The sequence below is a fragment of the Schistocerca cancellata genome, chromosome 7 (genome assembly GCF_023864275.1).
Source record: "Schistocerca cancellata isolate TAMUIC-IGC-003103 chromosome 7, iqSchCanc2.1, whole genome shotgun sequence".
NCBI lineage: Eukaryota > Metazoa > Arthropoda > Insecta > Orthoptera > Acrididae > Schistocerca > Schistocerca cancellata.
The window spans coordinates 548,483,413-548,508,213 of NC_064632.1; the positions used below are offsets into that span (position 1 = coordinate 548,483,413).

A 24,801-nucleotide genomic window follows, 5' to 3' on the forward strand; every position below is an offset into this window, starting at 1 on the left:
TATTACATCTTCGTGTAGTACGTAAAGAAATATGAATGTTATAATTAGACCACTTATTTCGCTTTGTGATAGATGGCGCTGTAATAGTCGCAAACATATGACTCACAATTTTAGACGAACAGTTGATAAAAGGTAGGTTTTTTTAATTAAAATTCAGAACGTAGGTACGTTTGAACATTTTATTTCGGTTGTTGCACTGTGATACATGTACCTTTGTGAACTTATTATTTATGAGAACTAATGCTGTTACAGCGTGATTACCTGTAAATACCACATTAATGCAGTAAATGCTCAAAATGATGTCCGTCAACCTCAGTGCATTTGGCAATACATGTAACGACATTCCTCTCAGCACCGAAGTTTTTGAGATTCTCGATTCCCACGCAATTTGTCTGCTGCGGATGTGCGGACTAGCCGCAACAGCAGCTAAAACACCTGCTTGGGCATCATCACTTGTTACAGGTCGTGGTTGATGTTTCACATGTGGCTGAACGCTTCCTGTTCCCTTAAATACGTATCTATCCGGCGAACGGTCCGGACACTTGGGTGATGTCGTCCAGTATACCGAGCAGCATCATAGCACATGCCCGTTGGGCATTTTGATCACAACAGCCATACATGAACATGATATCAACCCTTTCCGCAATTGTTAAACGGTCCATTTTAACACGGGTAATGTATCACGAAGCAAATACCGTCCGCAGTGGCGGAATGTTACGTGATACCACGTACTTATACGTTTGTGACTATTACAGCGCCATCTATCACAAAGCGAAAAAAGTGGCCCGACTAAAACAATATGTAATAAAAATGTGGGTTACTATTTTACAAGACCCAGTTGATACCCGTTTGACCTATTGCAGCGCCATCTAGCGGGCCAACCATAGCGCCATCTGGATTCCCTCTTCAAGCTAGACGAGTTTCGTTCTTCGTAGATTTTTCGTTTGACGTTTGTTTCTTGAGATATTTGGCCCGCTCACGATCAATGGACCACCCTGTACAGCCTATATACACATCTACAGGCGCCGGCGCCCATAACTTGGACGCTCCGTAGCGCCGTTGGATAACGCTTCCATACACTGATTCCTATTCAAGGTTTTCTATACTCTCTCCTTTACACACGGCAACGACCTTGCCGCAGTGGAAACACCGGTTCCCATGAGATCACCGAAGTTAAGCGCTGTCGGGCGTGGTCGGCACTTGGATAGGTGACCATCCAGGCCTCCATGCGCTGTTGCCGTTTTTCGGGGTGCACTCAGCCTCGTGATGCCAATTGAGGAGCTACTCGACCGACTAGTAGCGGCTTCGGTCAAGAATGCCACCATAACGACTGACCCCACGCGTTTCCTATGCGCATCCTCTCCTGAGGATGACACGGCGGTCGGATGGTCCCGGTAGGCCACTCGTGGTCTGCAGACGGAGTGAGTGCTTCTTTACACAAGTCATTAAAGTTTGTACGTAGAGTTTTATATTATTATTACAGTAACTACTGTATTTACCCCAGTGTCATAATTTGTGCAATAAAAAATTTAACTTCGGCATAAAAGTAACATTGAAATGTAAATATGTACACACGATAGTTCTGTGACATGGTCGTCACATGTTACTGAAAGATGTCTGATTATTTTTTTTTATTTCTTGGCTGTTTTTGAGGAGAGTAGGAGGCTTGCTAACTCTGGAGGAGTATTTCAGCATATCTTGTTTGGATACGAGCGGCCCAGGCGCTTGCCCTGTAGTCTGCCTTAAACACAGGCCGCCAGTCACAGAGGTTGTGGAGAAGGTAAGAGGGCCCCAGGGCACTGTAGTTCGCGGAAGTGATTGCGATAGGCCCCTGCCCCTCACATTAGCGGTGAATGCGATCTCCTCCTTAGAAGTTTGCTGCGAGGGAGCCACCGAAAGAGCCTAGAGTATACCTGAGTGTGACGAGTTCACATCTGTGTACACAGATCTAAGATTCGGCCGTCACGGCACCGTTCGCACCCCGTGAGAAAATTAGCTGTATTCCCTTGCAAATTTTGTTATCCCTTCAACGGAGAGTTGCCCGCCACCACGTTTAGGCCCAAAGAGCTCGACCAGCGAGTGGAACATGACTACATCTACATACATACTCCGCAATCCACCATACGGTGCGTGGCGGAGGGTACCCCGTTCCACAACTAGCATCTTCTCTTCCTGTTCCACTCCCAAACAGAACTAGGGAAAAATGACTACCTATATGCCTCTGTACGAGCCCTAATCTCTCTTATCTTATCTTTGTGGTCTTTCCGCGAAATGTAAGTTGGCGGCAATAAAATTGTACTGCAGTCAGACTCAAATCCTGGTTCTCTAAATTTCCTCAGTAGTGATTCACGAAAAGAACGTCTCCTTTCCTCTAGAGACTCCCACCCGAGTTCCTGAAGCATTTCCGTAACATTCGCTTGATGATCAAACCTACCAGTAACAAATCTAGCAGCCCGCCTCTGAATTGCTTCTATGTCCTCCCTCAATCCGACCTGATAGGGATCCCAAACGCTCGAGCAGTAATCAACAATAGGTTGTATTAGTGTTTTATAAGCGGTCTCCTTTACAGATGAACCACATCTTCCGAAAATTCTACCAATGAACCTAAGACAACTATCCACCTTTCCCACAACTGCCATTACATGCTTGTCCCACTTCATGTCGCTCTGCAATGTTACGCTCGAATATTTAATCGACGTGACTGTGTCAAGCGCTACAGTACTAATGGAGTATTCAAACATTACGGGATTCTTTTTCCTATTCATCTGCATTAATTCACATTTATCTATATTTTGCCGGCATGAGTGGCCGAGCGGTTCTAGGCGCTGCAGTCTGGAACCGCGTGACCGCTACGGTCGCAGGTTCGAATCCTGCCTCGGGCTTGGATGTGTGTGATGTCCTTAGGTTAGTTAGGTTTAAGAAGTTTTAAGTTCTAGGGGACTGATGACCTTAGAAGTTAAGTCCCATAGTGCTCAGAGCCATTTGAACCATTTTTATCTATATTTAGAGTTAGCTGCCATTCTTTACACCAATCACAAATCCTGTCCAAGTCGTCTTGTATCCTCCCACAGTCACTCAACGACGACACCTTCCCGTACACCACAGCATCATGAGCAAACAGCCGCACATTGCTATCCACCCTATCCAAAAGATCATTTATGTAGATAGAGAACAACAGCGGACCTACCACACTACCCTGGGGCACTCCAGGTGATACACTCACCTCCGATGAACACTCACACTAGAAGCCGATACCAGCCTCCGGCACGTTAAGATGCGTTCAATAAGACAACAATGGGAAATTTCTGCAGGGTTTCCCTGTACTCACAGAATATAAAGCTAAATTATCTTCGTTCAATGTGAAAATGGCTGCCTGTCCTGCCTTCGATGTACAGATTTTCAAAAAGACGGTAGTTAGGTTTAGAGGAGGGATTTTGCGGAACTTGTCCTGGGAAGCGAGAGGTCGTCGCAGGCATTCTTTCTCTGCCGCATATGTGCCGTTATTATCCTGTGCCGACTGGCGCAGTCTGCTGAGTATTGAGTGAATGCCGCATCTGCGCCATCCACTTTCTTAGCAGCTCATAATTTGGCAGACTGCCATGCGACTTTAATTGCCTGCGTTTATTGTTTCGTTTCATAGGTCTTGGAATTGTTTGCTTTTGCGTTTGAGAGCGGCACGGATTACTAAAGCTTGTAGCATTTCCAAGCAGTCTTCCACACAGATGAGGTACCACCCACTGTATTCCGGGATACTCGTTATTAAACTGAGCCACTCAACAACTTTGTGTTTCAAAAATTTAGACGACTTTGTACTCGTCCCGTCGGAGCAATTTGCCAGTCAACAATACATGACTTCACGGTTATGTTCATTTAGTTGGAGAGTTATTCACTGTCACTTTAATGCGGTACACGTCTAAAGTTTGAGTAACTAATCGACTTGCCGGCCGCGGTGGTATCGCGGTTAAGGCGCTCAGTCCGGAACCGCGCGACTGCTACGGTCGCAGGTTCGAATCCTGCCTCGGGCATGGATGTGTGTGATGTCCTTAGGTTAGTTAGGTTTAAGTAGTTCTAAGTTCTAGGGGATTGATGACCACAGATGTTAAGTCCCATAGTGCTCAGAGCCATTTTTGAACTAATCAACTTACCAAACACAGACTTAATTCTGAATCTCGAAACGAAACTGCTATCCTACAACCGATCCTGGTTAAGCGAAAGTCTAAAAACAAATATAACCCCTGTAGTCCTAATTTGGTCATCTCATTGTGCTGGTGTTCCACTGCAAAGCCCGTGCCAACTATTTTGTTTAAGCTTCGAGTGGGGGCGAATATATTAAAGTGCGCCAACCACAAATAACATTTTTTTTTGCACCGCCATTGTTGTTTTACAGTTGCAAGCCTGTGTTGTTCCTTCATTATTGCTTCAGCTAAAATTGTGATAACTTGTGCTGTGCTACGTCTAAGTGAGCAAAAGTAGTATACGATAAACAGCGATCTGCGTGCGAAAAAAATTACGATCCGTGCAAGAAAATGACACATATATATGGAGCTAGTAGCGCAGTTCCACAGATGAGGGAGTTTATAGCGTTAATGCCACGTCGCTGCTCACGTTTATTACATTTTGTGATGTTTTAATGCACAGTTTAGGAAGATTTCGTTAAGGGAAGCCAGCAAGTAGGTGAGATCAAAAGGCAGATTCACTGAATGACGCGCTAGGTGGTCACGAAGCGCGAGAACGGCCGGGCTCGCAAGAGCCGTATCGTATTGAAGCAGAGAGACACAGTGGGGATTCACCTGCCATGCTGGGCGCCAAGAAGCGAATCTTTTATTATTTATATTTACTGTTGGGTAAATCTTACTATATAGCTCTAACCGTGCTCATGACGTTACTTACATTGAGCTGTTGTTAATAATAACTTCAAATATCATTCAATTCATCAGGAAATGCTAATTCCAAATTCTAGTTACTGTCAGTGGTTGTTGGTAAAAAGGATGTGTGCCGTGAGAGGGCAGGCGCCAAATGGCTAAGATATCTCACTACTACTCTCCGATCGGTGTTCTAAGAGGTAACATGTGAAGCCCTGTATAAAATCTGATCTCACGTAAAGACGGAACGGTTTGTTGAAAAATTGCCTCGGATGACGTACTTTTGCGATTTTATGTTACTCCAAGTCAGTCTACGATCTGTTATCGAGGTGGAAACACGCGACTAATGTGGGTAGTGCGACTCCACATAAAGACGGAATTAATTTCTAAATTTGCTTCGCGAAACATACTTTTGCGAGCTTCTGTTGATTCTAAGATCGTGCGAAGTATTGTTGTGACTTTTGCTATGTTCGGGAACTAATGATAATTCACCGGGTATACTGTTATAAAATTTACGATATATGCGCCCAGAAATAGTTTTACTAATTTTGCGATTAGTGAAATAAAATTAAATTAGTTGGTATCCTAATATTTTACGATACTTATCATGCCTGGCAGAAACCAGATGGCAGTTACAAGAGTCGAGGGGCATGAAAGGGAAACAGTGGTTGAGAAGGGAGTGAGACAGGGTTGTACCCTATCCCCGATGTTATTCAACCTGTATATTAAGCAAGCAGTAAACGAAACAAAAATCGGAGTAGGAATTAAAATCCATGGAGAAGAAATGTAAACTATGAGGTTCGCCGATGACATGGTAATCCTGTCAGAGACAGCGAAGGATCTGGAAGAACAGCTGAACGGAATGGACAGTGTCTTGAAATGAGGATATAAGATGAACATCAACAAAAGCAAAACGAGGATAATGGACTATAGTCGAATTAAATCGGGTGATGCTGTGGGAATTAGATTAGGAAACTAGACAAAGTATTAAAGGAGCTTTGCTGTTTGGGGAGCAAAATAACTGATAATGGTCAAAGTAGAGAGGATATAAAATGTAGACTGGCAATGGCAAGGAAAGCGTTTTTGAAGAAGAGAAATTTGTTAACATCGAGTATAGATTTAAATGTCAGGAAGTCGTTTCTGAAAGTATTTGTATGCAGTGTAGCCATGTATGGAAGTGAAACGTGGAGAATAAATAGTTTAAACAAGAAGAGAATAGAAGCTTTCGAAATGTCGTGCTACAGAAGAATGCTGAAGATTAGATGGGTAGATCACATAACTAATGAGGAGGTATTTGAATAGAATTGGAGTGAAGAGAAATTTGTGGCACAACTTGACCAGAAGAAGGGATCGGTTGGTAGGGCATATTCTGAGGCATCAAGGGATCACCAATTTAGTATTGGAGGACAGCGTGGAGGGTAAAAATCGTAGAGGCAGACCAAGAGATGTATACACTAAACAGATTCAGAAGGATGTAGGTTTCAGTATGTACTGGGAGATGAAGAAGCTTGCACAGGATATAGTAGCATGTAGAGCTGCTTCAAACCAGTCTCTTGACTGAAGATCACAACAACAACATAATACCTAGAATTTAAACCCACCCATACGTCACATTATTATCCACTGTTTATTGCAAAAGCTTTGAAGCACGCGACCGATTAAGAGGAAACAAATTGCGACAACGAGACACAAGGTAAACAACTTAGCTATAATTCAGTTAGAAGTAGGGGCGGATGCCGTAGAGTTTCATCTGTAAAATCACACACGTACCATCACTGCGCGTCCCGGTGTACATATTGTGGCACACAATAGTTCGAACATTGATTCTCCTGTCTGCTGTGACAGCGTTACAAGTTGTCTATGAGATAATTAGCAACCGAATAAGCGGTTGACTGGGGTGTGATGTAACTGCGATGTTTAATGCTCCGAGTGTGTCATTACTGTGGGATAACACTTGTATATGGCAACACAGTGGTAATAAATGATTATTTTAATACTATTTAATGAAATTAGCTCGTTTAATGTTAGTTTATTTTACCACTGTTCAATTAAACTAAGATTAAACTGTGATTTTGTTCATACATGTTTATCATGGTAACACACAGGGAGCTATTCCTTACCTGTTTACAAAGTACGCCACTCGCCCGATCGTGTTGTAATAAACGTCGCGCCCGCTCAAGGGTTAAATATTAAATCATTTCGGTCTTTGATTATGGTTTATGGCTTGCATGGTTTACGAGCATTGGTGTGAGCTCCTTTTAGATGACCTTAAGACAGGTTTAAGGGAGAAGGAAGTAAGGGTAGACAGCACAAGCTCGCCCCCTGTCAGCTCAGCTCGTAGGACGGAAACGGTTACATTTTTAATGTGTAACTGAAAGAGTATTGTAACCAAGCATCATGGAAAGCGAAACTTGTATTAGCGCACAGAAACTATGGCAAGGACAAGCAATGCACTGAATTCGTATTATGAAATACAGTTATGACACGGCACGTCATTTCGTTCTAATAAGTTTTTCATTAGCGCAGTCACAGAGGATGGCCGACAAGTGCCTCCAGACCTTTTATTAGCTGCTAGACAGTGACACTTGATGCGATGTGATCCTGTTAACTCACGGCTCCCACACAACGACTCATCCCCTGTCCCCTCCCCCCTCCACGCTCCCCCCTCCCCCCTCCCACCGCACCACCACCAACCCAATCCTCCTCACCTCCTGGGCTGCTAATTTCGCGACTCCTCTAATTAACGGCGAGACACTTAGACGCCTGTGCTGCCTCTGCCAGCAGCTACTGGAAACAATCTTGCGTAATTTGGTTCCCCTCTGCTGCATGTATAAGAGGTGGAAATCCGTCAGCCAATTACAGGAGCTCTCCAAGAGTCTACTATCGCAACGCGGTATCCCGCAGTCGCCCGTTTTAACCCGATTTTCATCTTCTTCTGTGGTGAAACTGACGTACTTTCCAGAGGAGGAAGTTGGGCTACAGATTGCATCTTACTCTTCGCCGCCGCTTTCTTTCAATCCTTGCCACGTTTCAAGGTTCTGAGTTCTATACTGACGGTTCGATGGTTGCTGGTCGTGTCGGTCATGCTCTTACTCCAGGGCAGGGGCGGGCAAGCGTTGCACGCGGCTCATGAGCACACAGCGCTGCACGTGTGCTGCTCGGGTGCAATCGTCGACAGGGGCAGTGGCGACAGCCAGCAGGTTGCGGCAGTGTAGTACCAGGCTAAGATGCGGACGTTGAAGCGAAGCGACCACTACGTAGTGAACGTTGTATTTCAATAACCGGAAAATGCAGAGCGAATCAAGGAAACGGAGGATTGGAGATTTGCTATCTTTTAAAAAGGAATGGGAGAATCATTTTTTTCTCTGTGCAAAAACGTGAAAATTGAAAATGTGTAATATGTGACAGTATTCTGGCTGGTCAGCGGAAGTTTAATATTGAACGCCATTATAATAAATTTCAGTATGTTGCCGTTCTTGGTGCAATAAAAGAGGAATTTCTCAAGCGATTTGGGGATATATCTTACTTATCCCAAGATTTTGAATAGTTCTCGAGACAATCTGCTGTTTCTGTAGATGATATTCATCCGAGTTTGCAAATGGAATTAATAGATCTAGATCGTAATTCTCGTCTGAGAGACAAGTTCCTTTTTGGCAAGACGTGTAATAGATTTTTATCACGACTTTCCACAGCAAGTGTTTCCTCGTCTCCATCGTGAAGCCATGAAGATAATGTCAATGTTTGGCTCGACATACGTTTGTGAGAGATTTTTTTTCTGTTATGAAAGTCTCGGTTAAGAGTAATGAAAATTTACGTAACTGTTTGCGTTTGTCTGTATGTAGAAATTTTGTTGCAGACATTTAACGTATTGTAAACTCCACCTGTGATAATTAAATAAAACGTATCGTAGGTAATAGGTACTCTTTCAAACCACAGTTACTTTCAAGCACTCCTACTAACCTTATTCCTTCATTCAATAAAGCAGGCCAGGAAGCAAGACGCATTACAAAGGAAGAAGCGGTGAGACGGTATGACGGGGAGGGGAGAGAAGAGGGTGGCCAGCTTGCCCCTGTGTGCGCACAGAACACCGGTTAACTGCACACGTGCATGTGCACCGCACACGTGCAGAATTCCTGCCCGCCCCTGCTCTAGGGGATCATTAATAACAACACTCATTGCCGGCTGGCTGCAGTGTTTTCACTGCAGAGCTGGTCGCCATCTCTCGCGCCCTACAGTACATCTGCTCCTGCTCAGGTGAGTCCTTCGTTACCTGCAGCGACCCCCTGAGCAGTTTACGAGCTATCGAGCAGTGTTTCCCTCGCTCTCGGCTGGTGATGGCTGTCCAGGAGTCCCTCCATACTCTTGCCCGTTGCGGCAGCTCTGTGGTCTTTGTGTGGACCCCGGGTCATGTAAGCATCCCGTGAAATGAACGTGTTGACACGCTGGCCAAACAAGCTGTCGGTGCATCAGCCTTGGGAATAGGCCTTTCGGAGAGTGACTTCAGATCAGTTTTGCTGCAGAAGGTACTTCGCACCTGGGGTGAAGAATGGCGCGCCCTTCCTTCACCCAACAAACTTCGGGCCATCAAGGTGGCGCTCCTTCTCGCGGGTCTCTCGCAAGGACTGTTGTCCTTTTCCGACTGCGCATTGGCCACACCTGGATGACGCACAGTTATTTATTGCGCCGCGAGGACCCACCTTTATGGCTCAAATGGCTCTGAGCACTATGGGACGTCTCAGGTCATCAGTCCCCTAGAACTTAGAACTATTTAAACCTAAGGACAACACATACATCCATGCCCAAGGCAGGATTCGAACCTGCGGCCGCAGCGGTCGCGCAGTTCCAGACTGTAGCGCCTAGAACCGCTCGGCCACTACGGCCGGCCCCACCTTTATGTCACTGTGGGTCAGCTTTGACTGTGGTCCGCATCTTGATGGACTGCCCGCTTTTTACTCCGCTCTGGCAGACGTTTGTCCTTTTTTTGTGTTGAGTCTGGCCTTTGGAGTACGATGTTAGACTGGGGTTTTTAGTGCGTTTCTTGGTGGTTGGCTTTTCCTTTTTTTTTTCTATGGTCGGCCAATCACCGTCACACTCAGTGTGATTTTAATTCCTTTTGTCTGGTCTCTGTCTGTGTCTTTCTTGTCCTGTGTCGTCTCTTGTCATCTCCATTGTTTGTTTTTATTCCTTTTGGGTGTTTAAAATTCATGGGAAAAGGGACCGATGGCCCTAGCAGTGTGGTCCCCTCAGTCCCACCAACCAAACGGTCTTACTCTTCGGCCTGTTCTTTGAGTTCTGTTACTGCAGTGCAAGTGGCTGATGCTCACTGATAAGCTTATTATGATAAAAAACTCACAGTTCCTGAACATTCGGTCAACTGACTGTAACCAATGACACGAAAAATTCACGTAAACAATAAAGCGAAAACTACCGCGAAATCAGCTGTTTTTGACGACACAAAGGGAACTCGACTATATCTGCGAAAAGTACCGATTTTGGCATTTTCCCCATCCCTGTATAAAAATGGCGAATCTCCACATCATTGACATATGATGGGTATAAAAAAAAGATTAAAATTTGTGGTTCGGCCGGAATTCGATCCCAAGGCCTTTAAGTTACAAGGCCCGCACTCTACCGCTAGACTACCAAACTCGACTGGGAGGGATAAGACAGAGAGTGCAACACGGAATCCGAACCACAGTTCATTTCTGGCGAATGTTCAAATCATAGAGAGGGGAAGGCTGTGTCAAGACAATGGAAAATCTGTAGTCCCACTGCGATTCGATCCCACGACAGTTCGGTTTTTACCATGTGTAGAAGTATGAAGCCGGAATTTTCGTATAGATCTTGCTAGCCGTCAGTATTGGGCCCGTGAGACCGGGTCTGCAGCGCCATCTGCTCCCTGTAACGGCTGACGACTAATATCAGTACACGGTAACACAAGTTCCATACATCAGTATCTGTTTAAAACCCGTAAACATGTCGAGTTTTGTGCTTACGAACTTCGATTTGTGGAAAGCATTGGTTTTCTGTTGCCATTGGAAGAAAACTGCTGCAGAATCGCTTCGAATGCTTCTCGAAGCTTTCGGCGAACATGCTCTTGGGAAAACAGTGTTCCGAGTGGTTCAAAAAATTCAGAAGTGGTGGTTTTGACGTGAGAAACGACGAGCGCGGGAAACCACCAAAAAAAGTCCGAAGACAACGATTTGCAGGCTTTAATGGGTGAAGATGATACTCAAACTCAACAGGAACTCGCGGAACAATTAAATGTGATGCAGAAAGCCGTTTCCCTTCGGTTGAAACCTGTCGGAAAGGTGCAGAAAGTTGGATAATGGGTTCCGCATGAACTGAATGCAGACAGCAAGCAAATGGGAAGGCTCACTTGCGAAATGCTGCTCGCCAGGTACAAAAAAAAGTCGTTTCTCCATCGAACAGTAACAGGTGATGATATATTTCGAGAATTCTAAGCGTCGTTACTCACGGGTGAATCCAGACAGGTCATTGAAATCCACTGCAAGACCAAATCGCTTCGGAAAGAAGACAATACTCTGTATTTGGTGAGATCAGAATGGTGTCGTTTATGATGAGCTGCTAAAACCTGATGATCGCTACCGACGGTAAATGATGGATTTAAATCTGGCATTACGTGAGAAACGACCGGAATATGGAAAAAGGCAACACAGACATATTGCTCCATAATAACGTACCATAGTACACAGCAAAACGGGTCGGGGAAATGATCGAGGCGTTCAGCTGGGAAAAACTAAGACGTGCGGCTTATTCTTCAGACTTGGCTCCATGCGATTAACATCTATTGGCATCACTCGGACACGCCCTGGCTAAACAACGCTTCAATTCGTATGAAAATTTACGAAAACGGTTCGCTGACTGGTTCGCTTCAAAAGATCAGTTTTTTGGCGTGGCATTTATAGCCTGCCGGAGAGGGGGAGAAATCTATAAACAGCAAAGGAGATTATTTTGAATAAGATATCGTTTACTTACTTTTCTTACTTTACATGTGGCAAGGGCCTTATCGACCATACGCCTGCTCTATGAGCCTCTTCCACTTCTGCTTGACCAGTGCGCTGTTTGTCGAGTTGCTGTAGCTGTTCATCCTAGTTGTGTCCTCCCGAATGTTATCCCGCCATCTGATTCTGGGTCTCCCTCTTCCTTTCGTTCCATCTATTGTTCTGTCAAATGCTATTCTGTGTAGTCTATTCTCTGTCGTTCTTGCTGTATGGCCTGCCAAATTCAACTTTCTCCTCTTGAGCGACGATGTTACGGTGTTTGTACAGCCCTCTTAATTCTTCATTTCTTCTTATTCTCCATTCCATGTTATTTTCGTCGTATACAGGTCCAAAAATTTTCCTTAGTACTTTTCTTTCGAATATTAACAGTTTTTCTTCATCTTTCTTACTAAATATTAATGTCTCACAACCATATGACATTACAGGTATAATGGTCGATTGATATAAGCGGATTTTGAAGTTATTGCTAAGTGATCTTTTTCTTAGTATTTTGATGAAACTAAAAAGTATCTTGTTCGCTGTTGATAAACGGGCATCTATTTGTATATCTGTACTGTTGTTATTACTAAAAAGGCTTCCTAGGTACTTGAAGTGGTCAACAGTCTTGAAATTGAATCCATCTACAGTCAGAGGTGCATCTTTTCTGCTTTTCTTAATTATGGGCAAGTATTCTGTCTTTTCTTCATTAACATGTAATCCTTTTTTTCTCTGCAATTTTGTAGTAATTTTGCATCATTCTGATTAATTTTCTTTTGGAACTACTTATTAGTGCTACATCTTCTACACAGGCAAGTCTTGTAATGTTGACATTCTGTAGCTGGATGCCTTGTGGACTGGTTTTAGTAAATTCTCTATCGATCTTCCCTAGGACTAGGTTAAATAAAATAGATGAAATGGCATCCCCTTGTCTCAGTTCAGTGTACACCTTAAAATCTTCAGTTTCTCGTACCGGTGTCTTTATGCGACATAAAGTTTCAGCTATACACATTTTAACTAATCTGATTAATTTTGATGGTATTTTAAATTAAATACCTTCATTATATTTAGGAGTGTCTGTCGGTGTATGCTACCATAGGCCTTTTTAAAATCTACGGATAATATGTAGACATCTACACTGAATTCCCTCGCCTTCTCAGTTACTTGTCTTAGCGTGAATAAGTGATCTAACGTGGATCTGTTTCTGCGGAAACCGCATTGGTAGTCCCCAATCAGTTCTTCTGTTATTGGTATCAGCTTGTTTAATAGGCAGCTCGATAAGATTTTGTAGGTGATATCCAGTAAGGTTCAAATGGCTCAAATGGCTCTGAGCACTATGGGACTTAACATCTGTGGTCATCAGTCCCCTAGAACTTAGAACTACTTAAACCTAACTAACCTAAGGACATCACACACATCCATGCCCGAGGCAGGACCCGAACCTGCGACCGTAGCAGTCGTGCGGTTCCGGACTGAGCGCCTGAACCGCTAGACCACCGCGGCCGGCTATCCAGTAAGGCAATTCCTCTGTAGTTATCTATAGTTTAGCAGTTTCAAGTAATAGACGTGTAATTATTGCAACCAAATTCCGGTTACATACTTCCACACCTGGTAGGCCCGTACTAGGCCACCAGGTCCGAATCAGATTCTGCTTAAACAGAGCTACTGCATGGAGCTATGCCGGCTTCATGACAGTGCATTCGTTTTCACAGCGACACCGGTTTATAATCCACCAGTTCAGCAAGTTTACAGGAAATACCTTATATACATGAAAATTCGTCGTTAATCAGTCCACCCATTTGTTAAAACTGGACCAAAATACTTACAATAGTTCCTGAGATTAGCCTGCACATATGAACAGAAGCGACCAAGGAACTTCAATTTGAATATATAGAGAACATACTGGTTATTGGGGAGAATCTGCAGCTTTTTCAATGTGTGAGCCCCGTATCAGGAACGTAGCTACATATCTAGTACCACTGCAGGGAGGTGAAATGCTGCAGAATTCCAGTATCTGCCCGCAGACATACCATGGAGGGTCGGACAGGGGAGCAACCAAGCGGCCCTGCTTCCCAGATCAAACAAAATCCACTTTATGTTGCTTTGCGCGCAGTTGCCACACATTCCAGCCGTATATTCTGCTTTGCGTATCAGACTACTATAGACTATTACGAAACTGAGTGAGTCAGTTCTTCATGTACATGTGTGTATTTGTGCGTATGCGTACACTCTCGTACAAGTAAAATCACATCCCACTCCGTCAGTTATGAAGCGTGACTGTAGCGGTAACCGCTGCTTCAGAATTTTTAGACGGAAAAGTGATTTTTCCCCAAGCAAATGAAAATAATCGGACGTATTTCGGTATCTTTGAAGCTGGAAGTGTATTATAGAGTTGAGAGATCAGTCTGCTTAAGTGAGAGTTTGTGGCGTGTTTAAAAGAAGTGCAGCGCAGTGAACCTCAATCAAGTTACATGAAGAATTAATAGAAATTGTCGCTCGGTCTCAAATAAGAGCTACCTACCAAAAGATCTGTTTTCGGGCCGTGGTAGCGGGTGTTTCAACCACATCAAATTACAGAATAAAGGACAGAGAAACACCACAACCGCGTAACAGAAAAACAGTAAATCAATAAAATAAGTGTATATTGCCCACTTAAAACACAATTTAAAGCGAGATAGCCTTCAGCATCTTGGGACGACATCAATCCAGAATTGTGGATTACTCGTTGGAAGGCCAGTCCATGACGGGAATCAGAGACGTGATTTCATACAAAAATGCAGGGGGAGTCAAAAAGGACTTTACAACTTTCAAATGCCATAGAAATTTGTTGAGATAACGTACAGAATCAGTAGATGTGTTATTTTGTAGAAAAAATCAGTAGTTTTCACATTAAAGAGTTAAGTGTCATTTGGGTTCAGTGTGACCACAATTTGTGATGCGGCAAACGTCACACCGGTAATCAATTTCTTCCCACACTCGTTTCAGCAAATCGGGGTTAACTTGTGCACTGGCAGCGTACCTTCGATTTTTCAGGTCGGTTAAATTGTTTGGTTGGGGAGGAATACAAACACAGTCTTTAATGAAAAACATAGAAAGAAATCCAGTCGTTCCAAGAGTGGGGAGCGAAATGGCCAATCCACCGACTGGGAATCGATTATCGAGGAAACTTAGAACTTCCGTGAGGAAGTGAGGTGGTGCACCGTCTTGTTAGTAACAAACCATTCCATCTCGGTCATTCGCATCGACCTGAGGAATTAAAAAGCTTTCAAGCATTTCCAATTACACAATACCGGTGACAGTTTTCTCCGTCAAGAAGAAAAGCCCATTCACTTTCAATTTGCTAAGGACACGAAACACATTAACTTTGGGGCGGTTACGAACTCGTTCCAGGATTTCATGTGGATTTTCGCAGCTCCATATTCTGCAGTTGTGGGTGTTCACCATGCCACTGATATGAAATGTTGACTCAATTCTGAAGATAATTATGCTGAGGAATGTCTCGTTGTTCTCTATCCGATCCAGCATTTCCGGACAGAATTCCCCACTAGCAGAATTATATGCTTTGGTAATGTGCTGTACCATATCCATATAAATATATAGTTCTGGCAACACCGGTCATGACCTTCTTCTGTGCGGATGCACACTTATTCCCCGAACTCTTACGGGACTTGGTAATAATGTATTCCACGAGTCTTGAGTGTGTTGGGGGTGGGACACTACGAATGTAGTGTGTGGACATATAAGGTGAGAATGTGGGTCTCGCGGGAGGTGTGCGCGAGATAGTCCCTGCAGTCGCACTATCCTCTGTGCCCTCGATGGCTTAGATGGATAGAGCGTCTGCCATGTAAGCAGGAGATCCCGGGTTGGAGTCCCAGTCGGGGCACAGATTTTCACTTGTCCCCGTTGATTTATATCTACGCCCGGTAGCAGCTGAAGCTATTAATATATAATTCTAATTTCATTGTGAATCTGTACGGCTTCACATGTAAAATTTTGTGGGATGTCATTCTTGCGAGAAGCACGCTGCTTTAATTTTTGCAGAGCGCTCTCCCGAACGTGTTCGACGTTATAAACAACACGCGGTGATTTATCATGTCGCGGTGAAGAACCCGTCTCATCAAAATTCTTGTGCGAGAGTAAATTGTAGGCCTGCTTCGAAATTCTTTAGCGAATACGGTGCGAAGTGTACGCCGAACAGTTTTTTCGGAGTTAGTTTCATGAAATCGAAACACACAGCGAGCACGCTCCACACCAGTGAAAATAGCCATTTCAGTTTGGCACTACGCTGACACTCCTGGTGACGGAATGGGGTACTGATGCACTACATGAATCAAATTGGGGGTTGTTTGCTACGAAATGACGCAGCTACCGATTGTGTAAGTTATCTAAATAAATTTCTCTACATAAAGTTCTTATGTCCTCTTTGACTCACCCTGTAATTGTTTCTTCCGGCCCCTATAGGGTCCTGTTTAGTACAACGTGCAGAACTGTCTGAAGGGGAGCCGGAGGTAGTCAAACCCAAAAAATTACGATTTTTTTTGCTACCGAAAATTAATTGGAACATTCCTCTTTAATGTAAACTTTGAATTATTGTTCTACTCGCCCTAGAAGTGGAATTATTACCATTTTCCCCCACGCCTGCGGAGGAAATGGGCGGCCGCTGAATGCATCTACACCCTCTCGTGACTTCCTGGCGAACTGCTTGGGATTTTCTCGGCCTGTTACGCATACAGCGCCTTATGTTACGCATACAGCGAGTGTGCAAGGGTTGGCTACATTGTTTTCCGTGACAAATATTACCCGTATTTCCTTACAGCCTACTCCTATTTTCCTCAGAATTTCGAGCATCTTGCTCCATTTAATATTGTCGTACACTTTTGTTCTGGTTACGATGTCACGTTTTAGTAACCGTGTATATAAGAAGAGAAAGAACGTGGGGAAAAGAAAATTAACACTAATGGTTCAAATGGCTCTGAGCACTATGGGACTCAACTGCTGAGGTCATTAGTCCCCTATAACTTGCAACTAGTTAAACCTAACTAACGTAAGGACATCACAAACATCCATGCCCGAGGCAGGATTCGAACCTGCGACCGTAGCGGTCTTGCGGTTCCACACTGCAGCGCCTTTAACCGCACGGCCACTTCGGCCGGCAAGTATTAACACTAATACAAAGTTACGATACTACAATGAATAAGAGCGCGGAACATCGTCTCTTTGCTGTTTACCGTTTCGAATTAGTTCAGTGTGGCGCCTGTTGTTGGTAGTATTATACTTCTTGTGTAAAGCGGGTAATATGTAGTATGTACAAGAATCAGGAGGGAACAATAAAACCAATTTTTCATGACTTAGCACAGCCAGAATTGTTACACAAATGTCTACACGGAAAGACGCAGAATCCTAATGAAAGGCGTAAACAATTTGATTTGGAAAGTGATTCCTAAAAGGGTGTTGTAAGCATAAAAACACTGCACTTTTGCGTTTATGATGCAATAGCAACCTACAACCAAGGGAACAGTGTGAAGTGTGAAGTTCTGAAGGCATTAGGATTTACAGCTGGGGTGAACACTGTACGAGCACTAAGAAATATTGACAGAGAAAGGAAAAGAGGAGCAGAAAGAAGAGAAAGGCATATGACAACAGGCCAGAAAAGAAGACAGAAGAGGAAGCTTTTGGAGGATGAAGAAGAAGACCCTGATAATCCATCCTATAGTGCAGGAATGTATTGAGAAACTTTGATAGCCATTTCCCGTAAATTAGAATTTTTCGAATATAAGAAACATTTTCTCAAAATCCACTCAAGCTAGATAGATGAAATTTTTATACAGCACTCCTAGTGGTCAAACTTACATTGTAACACAACCATTTGGCAATATGTTCAGTAGTTTCATTTCAGTTTAATTATAAAGCAATTATTTGTAAAAAAATTGGGTCATTAATAAAAAAAATAATTGGAAGGAAACTAGAAAAGATACTCCAAAATAACTGCAATACTAAACCACTTTATATGTAAAAAAATTCAAATTTTTGTATTTGGTACTTTATTCATAAATGTTCCTCAAACTTAGTGATTTTAACATGGGCGGCATAGGCACCTCCGGCTCCCCTTAAGAGGAAGAGGCAGATACTATTCACCATCCGAGATACGAGATTCGAATGCCAAGTTGTCAAGTGCTACAGCTGTCACAGCGAGACCGATTCCTTGCCGAAGTGATTTCGCAAATGACTGACTCCAAAGAATCAGAGTCAGTATTGGATAAGTAAATGTGGCACGGCAGCTTCCGCACTATGATTTAACGGCACTGTAGAGAAACTGCACAAGATTGGCCTTCTAATAACGCTACTATCGAATGAGTTCACAGAGCGTGTCTGCATGGCTCTACTGTACCGGCGGACACACAGTGAAGTGCCTACTCCAGCATAAAGTATTTCCTGCAGGCAGCCGCACGGGAGGTGCTGACTCTTGGGGCTTTTCAGCCAGAGTGGCTGGGGAGAATTGTTTAGCGCTTACACTGGCCATTCTGTGGAGGCGCCAGTCTGGAAATCCCGCGAAGAAAAAGGTCGTCCTTCACGATAGCGCGTCTGCGTCTCCAATTTGAACGCAACAGCTCCACTGTGTTGAGCTGTGCACGGCTCGTGTTCATGCCATGTATTGTTTGTTATCTTTTCTTACGGTATTGGTTCAAATGGCTCTGAGCACTATGGGACTCAACTTCTGAGGTCATTAGTCCCCTAGAACTTAGAACGAGTTAAACCTACCTAACCTAAGGACATCACACACATCGATGCTCGAGGCAGGATTCGAACCTGCGACCGTAGCGGTCTCGCGCTTCTAGACTGCAGTGCCTAGAACCGCACGGCCACTTCGGCCGGCTCTTACGGTATTGCCGACTCGTTTTCTTATTCCATTTACTGGCGTCATTAACTTCCTGCCGTACCTGCCCGTGAGTGGCAGCAGCAGCGCTTATTGATAAGTGCACTGTCGTTCCATCTCTGGAGAGACTGATAGTATTTCCGGGTCGTCGTGTGTTGTGGGTTGGCAAGAGAGCCAATCCGGTGCTACTAGAGGAAGCCGAAAGGCACGCGTTTTAGCTCACGCAGGCTGGCGTGAGGTCTGGAACAGGACAACGAAATTAGACTTTAGCAAAAAACGTACGTAGCTACTGGAATACTTAACTTCAATCCATAAATGGTGAACATCGCTCTTGACGTTACATGTTTTACAGTATCAATAGTTACTGGTAATGGCGCCTTGCTAGGTCGTAGCAAAAGACGTAGCTGAAGGCTATGCTAACTATCGTCTCGGCAAACGAGAGCGTATTTTGTCAGTGAACCATCGCTAGCAAAGTCGGTTGAACAACTGGGGCGAGTGCTGAAAAGTGTCTCTAGACCTGCCGTGTGGCGGCGCTCGGTCTGCAATCACTGATAGTGGCGACACGCGGGTCCGACGTGTACCAACGGACCGCGGCCGATTTAAAGGCTACCACCTAGCAAGTGTGGTGTCTGGCAGTGACACCACATCGTGTGTCTGGAGTTGGTTGGAGTCGGACCGGAAGTGCAGTCGGGCACGGAGCACCGTCGCGGACCGAGCGCCAGTGAGTTGCTGAAAGACAGTACTTCCCGACCGCTGGGGACACACATGCACTGTCCGACGGAAGGAGACTGGAGCGGGAACGACCGTCGGTTGGTCGTACGGTCGGTCGTCTCATCGGCCGAGGTGATTTTGGTCTTTCGACTGTTTCCAGGTGTGTGGTAGTCGGTCGGTTGGGGCAGAGCAGCGAGGAAGTCTCCGTGGCGCGTGGTCAGGCCTGAGCCGCTGACGGCGTGCACGCGCGGTTGGAGTTGTGAGGCGCTTCTTGCGAGGGTTACGAAGTTGGTCGCCCACTGATCCTGGACACTAGAGTGCTCACTTAACCTACTACCAAGCGTCAACTCCTATCACATCACTTTGTTTGATCTTGGTTGTCACTTTCTGGCAGATTCCCACGAGTAACAATGTGGTGGTGTTTAACTTAATTGCCGGCCGAAGTGGCCGAGCAGTTCTAGGCGCTACAGTCTGCCTCGGGCATGGATGTGTGTGCTGTCCTTCGGTTAGATAGGTTTAAGTAGTTCTAAGTTCTAGGGGACTGATGACCTCAGAAGTTAAGTCCCATAGTGCTCAGATCCATTTGAACCATTTTTTTAACTTAATTTTTTCCTTCATTACTGCATTGTACTAGCGGTATATTCTGCCTTGTGGCCGTTGTCGTTCCGTTGAACTGCCATGGTCGTTGACGTAGTTTTTGGCAGTGTATTTTCCTCGCCATGTTGATGCTGTCCAGCACCGCACGCAGTTCGACAGCTGAGGTGTTGTTGGTAGTTTTGGGCCTTTGTTGAGGGCAATTGACGTTGTTCGTTGGTTTGTCGGCTGGCTTTCAGTTAGGTTGCCTTCCGATTAAGAGGTTGTTGGTCTGGCTGCCTGTCTCACCTAAACGTGCGTTAGTGATACCTTCCCAAATGTTTGTGAAAGCTTATGGGACTTAACTGCTAAGGTCATCAGTCCCTAAGCTTACACAATACTTAACCTGAATTATCCTAAGGACAAAAACACCCATGCCCGAGGGAGGACTCTAGCCTCTGCCGGGACCAGCTGCACAGTCCATGAATGCAGCGCCTGAGACCACTCGGCTGATCCCGCGCGGCTCTTACCTTCCCAGGCCGGCCCTTGGAAACGTCTGAGTGCCGCTCCCTGCGTTTTACATAGTGATTTCCTTTTTAGTCTTAAGTACTCTGCGTGGCCTTCAGCCGAATTTCTGTCTATCAAGATTAAAATTGAAAATTCATTGTGTCTAGGCTTTAAGCCATAAATTTGTTTAAGTTGGTACGTGGCATTCAGCCGAGTTTTCAGCCTTTTCAAATCAAAAGTTGAAAAATTTTGTCTAGGCCTTAAGCCATAAGAAATATTTTCTAGTTTGTATGTGGCCTTCAGTCGAGTTTTCCAGTTTAAATTAAAAAGCCGTGAGATTTTTGGGTTTCATATGTGGCCTTCAGCCGAGTTTCATGTAAAGCATTTTTAGGATAAAGCCTTTAGCGTGTTTTAGTTGAAAATCAGAAGCTCTTCCCTTTAGGCCTTAACCCGTAACATTGTTTTCTGCATGGTGTGTGGCTTTCAGCCGATTTTTAACCTCTCTTAAATTAAAAATTCAGAATCCTTGACTCGCCCTTAAGTCATAAGATTGTTATTCCTTAGTATGAGGCCTTCAGCCGAGTTTTACACGAAATATTTTAAGATAAGGCCTTCAGCATTTTCAAATTGACAGCTCTTCTTCCTAGGCCTTAAGCCACTAAATTCTTTTGTTTATATGCGGCCTTCAATAGAGTTTTCAGTCTATTTAGGTTGTCCATTGAAAATCTTTGTCTCGGCCTTAAGTCGTAACACTGTTCTTGATTAATGTGTAGCCTTCAGCTGTGTTTTACGGGAAAAATTCAAACTAAGGCTTTCAGCCTATTTATATTGAAGGTAAAAAAAATTTTCTAAAAATAATGAAATCTCTAGAATAACTCCTGTACCTCAATTCCTTGCTTGGGCCTTGTACCTTGGATTTTCGATGTGGCCTTCAGCCGATCTAAATTAAAACAAAGGAGGTCTTTCGTTAAAACCTTGATAACTTTTGATTCTTGCTTTTGTGATTGTGTTTTAACAAATAAATTTTATATATTGAGTGCAACTGACACTATCTTATTTTGGCCCCTTTCCACAAATATAACCTTATCCGCTCTGTCCCTCTAGCCCAGGGATTTCATGTTTAACGATATACACCATGTTGGCACTTCCTGAAAGGACATGTTCGGATGTCTCTCGATTCACTGGTCCTTATCCAAGCAAACTAAAGGCGGGTCCATAACATCGAGAAAAAATGTTGATATTTCTTCAGAAATTTGCATAATAATTTTTCTGACTTCTTAGATAGTCACGATGTTGGTCAGTGATTTCATTCATAGGCTTCGCAATTTTCCCTCTTGCATCAATACGTGATTGGAACTGTAATTAAACGAATAATTAAGGACTCGTTTTCTTGTAAGGGCTACGTGAATTATTCGTTGAGGCCACAGCACATGTGTGGCTAAACATCGTGGAGATGTTTCAGATCTCCAAGTTCATTGCCGCTGAAGTGGATGAATTGCTGGTGTTTCAATAAATTGCTGATCTGAGGGCGATACATGTACAAGGTGAATGCCACAGCGTGTGTGAAAATATTCTGTAGTTTGGACTGAGTCGGTCCTCAACAGCTTACATTCAGCCCCGGGAACCGTGCTTGACGTCGCTGAGTGATAACGCCTCGAACATCACAAAGAAAAGCCAAACAATGAAATACCCAAAGTTAGTGTGCTTAATTGCTACGATTTTTGTAGCGGTTAATACAAAAACAGTGAAATCCATTTTATAGGGTGTCTTATAATGCTAATAAACACAAAAAAATTATATATAAATATCACGTAGGAAGCGAGTGACCATCCTAGTAAAATAGTTCAAAAATGGTTCAAATGGCTCTGGGCTCTATGGGACTTAACATCTGAGGTCATCAGTCCCCTATAACTTAGAACTACTTAAACCTAAATAACCTAAGGACATCACACACATCCATGCCCGAGGCAGGATTCGAACCTGCGACCGTAGCGGTCACGCGGTTCCAGACTGAAGCGCCTATAACCGCACGGCCACACCGGCCGGCTAAAATAGTTCAACTACAGACCTATGGACATTCAAAAAATATTTGTTACCCTGCGGGACGATAATTCCGTAAACAGTATATTACGAGGTGCATTGAAGTTCTAAGGCCTCCGATTTTTTTCTAATGAACTACTCACCCGAAATCGATGAAACTGGCGTTACTTCTCGACGTAATCGCCCAGACATTTTTCACAACGCTGACGCCGTGATTCCATGGCAGCGGTGAAGGCTTCTTTAGGAGTCTGTTTTGGCCACTGGAAAATCGCTGAGGCAATAGCAGCACGGCTGGTGAATATGCGGCCACGGAGAGTGTCTTTTATTGTTGGAAAAAGCCAAAAGTCACTAGGAGCCAGGTCAGGTGAGTAGGGAGCCTGAGGAATCACTTCAAAGTTATCACGAAGAAACTGTTGCGTAACGTTAGCTCGATGTGCGGGTGCGTTGTCTTGGTGAAACAGCACACGCGCAGCCTTTCCCGAACGTTTTTGTTGCAGTGCAGGAAGGAATTTGTTCTTCAAAACATTTTCGTAGGATGCACCTGTTACGGTAGTGCCCTTTGGAACGCAATGGGTAAGGATTACGCCCTCGCTGTCCCAGAACATGGACACCATCATTTTTTCAGCACTAGCGGTTAACCGAAATTTTTTTGGTGGCGGTGAATCTGTGTGCTTCCATTGAGCTGACTGGCGCTTTGTTTCTGGATTGAAAAATGGCATCCGCGTCTCATCCATTGTCACAACCGACGAAAAGAAAGTCCCATTCATGCTGTCGTTGCGCGTCAACATTGCTCGGCAACATGCCACACAGGCAGCCGTGTGGTCGTCCGTCAGCATTCGTGGCACCCACCTGGATGACACTTTTCGCATTTTCAGGTCGTCATGCAGGATTGTGTGCACAGAACGCACAGAAATGCCAACTCTGGAGGCGATCTGTTCAACAGTCATTCGGCGATCCCCCAAAACAATTCTCTCCACTTTCTCGATCATGTCGTCAGACCGGCTTGTGCGAGCCCGAGGTTGTTTCGGTTTGTTGTCACACGATGTTCTGCTTTCATTAAACTGTCGCACCCACGAACGCACTTTCGACACATCCATAACTCCATCACCACATGTCTCCTTCAACTGTCGATGAATTTCAATTGGTTTCACACCACGCAAATTCAGAAAACGAATGATTGCACGCTGTTCAAGTAAGGAAATCGTCGCCATTTTAAGTATTTAAAACAGTTCTCATTCTCGCCGCTGGCGGTGAAATTCCATCTGCCGTACGGTGCTGCCATCTCTGGGACGTATTGGCAATGAACGCGGCCTCATTTTAAAACAGTGCGCATGTTTCTATCTCTTTCCAGTCCAGAGGAAAAAAATCGGAGGCCTTAGAACTTGAATGAAACTCGTATTTGTCACCCTGCGGGACGATAATTCCGTAAACAGTATATTACATCGGATACGAAATCAGTCCATTGCGTTCTTAAAGTCTTCCATATCTACAGAGTATTTCCGTAAGAGCGTGCAAAAGTGCGACATAGAGAATGCTCGACTGAAAACCTTGTTGTAGGGAACCTGGGGTTGGACAAGGAGATACGGATATTTTCTGTTTTCCAACTTATTTACAACTAACATGCATACAAGTTTACACTTACAGTTCTGTTTATTTACATGTACATTATTCATTTCCTGCAAGGAAACAAGGAGGACGAACCTGATTACTAGGAGGTCATGATCCAGGTTTTGTCTTCTTTAGTCGTCCATAAGGTGGCTCTGTTGCATCGTATTTACATTGTGACATGACAGAATGTGCTATGAATCAGCGACAGACCCATTCGTTACTCATTGCCATTCAGGGTCATACAGTACAATAGATCCCTTGGTCCAAATAAAACAACCAAAGCTACAGTACAATACGATGCAGTAGTACCGCTACAGCTTCGCAGAACTCACTGACATGCACCTTGTGTATGGGGAAGTACGTATCACAGATCTCGTTACTGAAAGACTGTATAGGGAACGATTTCCTAAAAGGAATCATTCGTTATGACGAGTGTTCATTTCTCTTGATCGACGAATGCGGGAGATGGTTCATTGGAAAGAGGAAACGAGCGGTCTGGCAATATGAAGACCACTCTAACACCCAATTTTGAAGAGGAGGTGCTGGAACGTGTTCGAGCAGACCCCACTACAAATTATCATGGCATTGCACGTGAAATTATCGCTGCACATACTAGCATGCGGCG

General features: G+C 44.3%; 1 pseudogene; it reads left to right on the top strand.

Moving 5' to 3' along the window:
* Positions 1 to 1,122: 1,122 nt before the first annotated feature.
* LOC126093228 (5S ribosomal RNA) lies at positions 1,123 to 1,240 on the top strand (annotated as a pseudogene).
* The last annotated feature ends 23,561 nt before the right edge of the window (positions 1,241 to 24,801 follow it).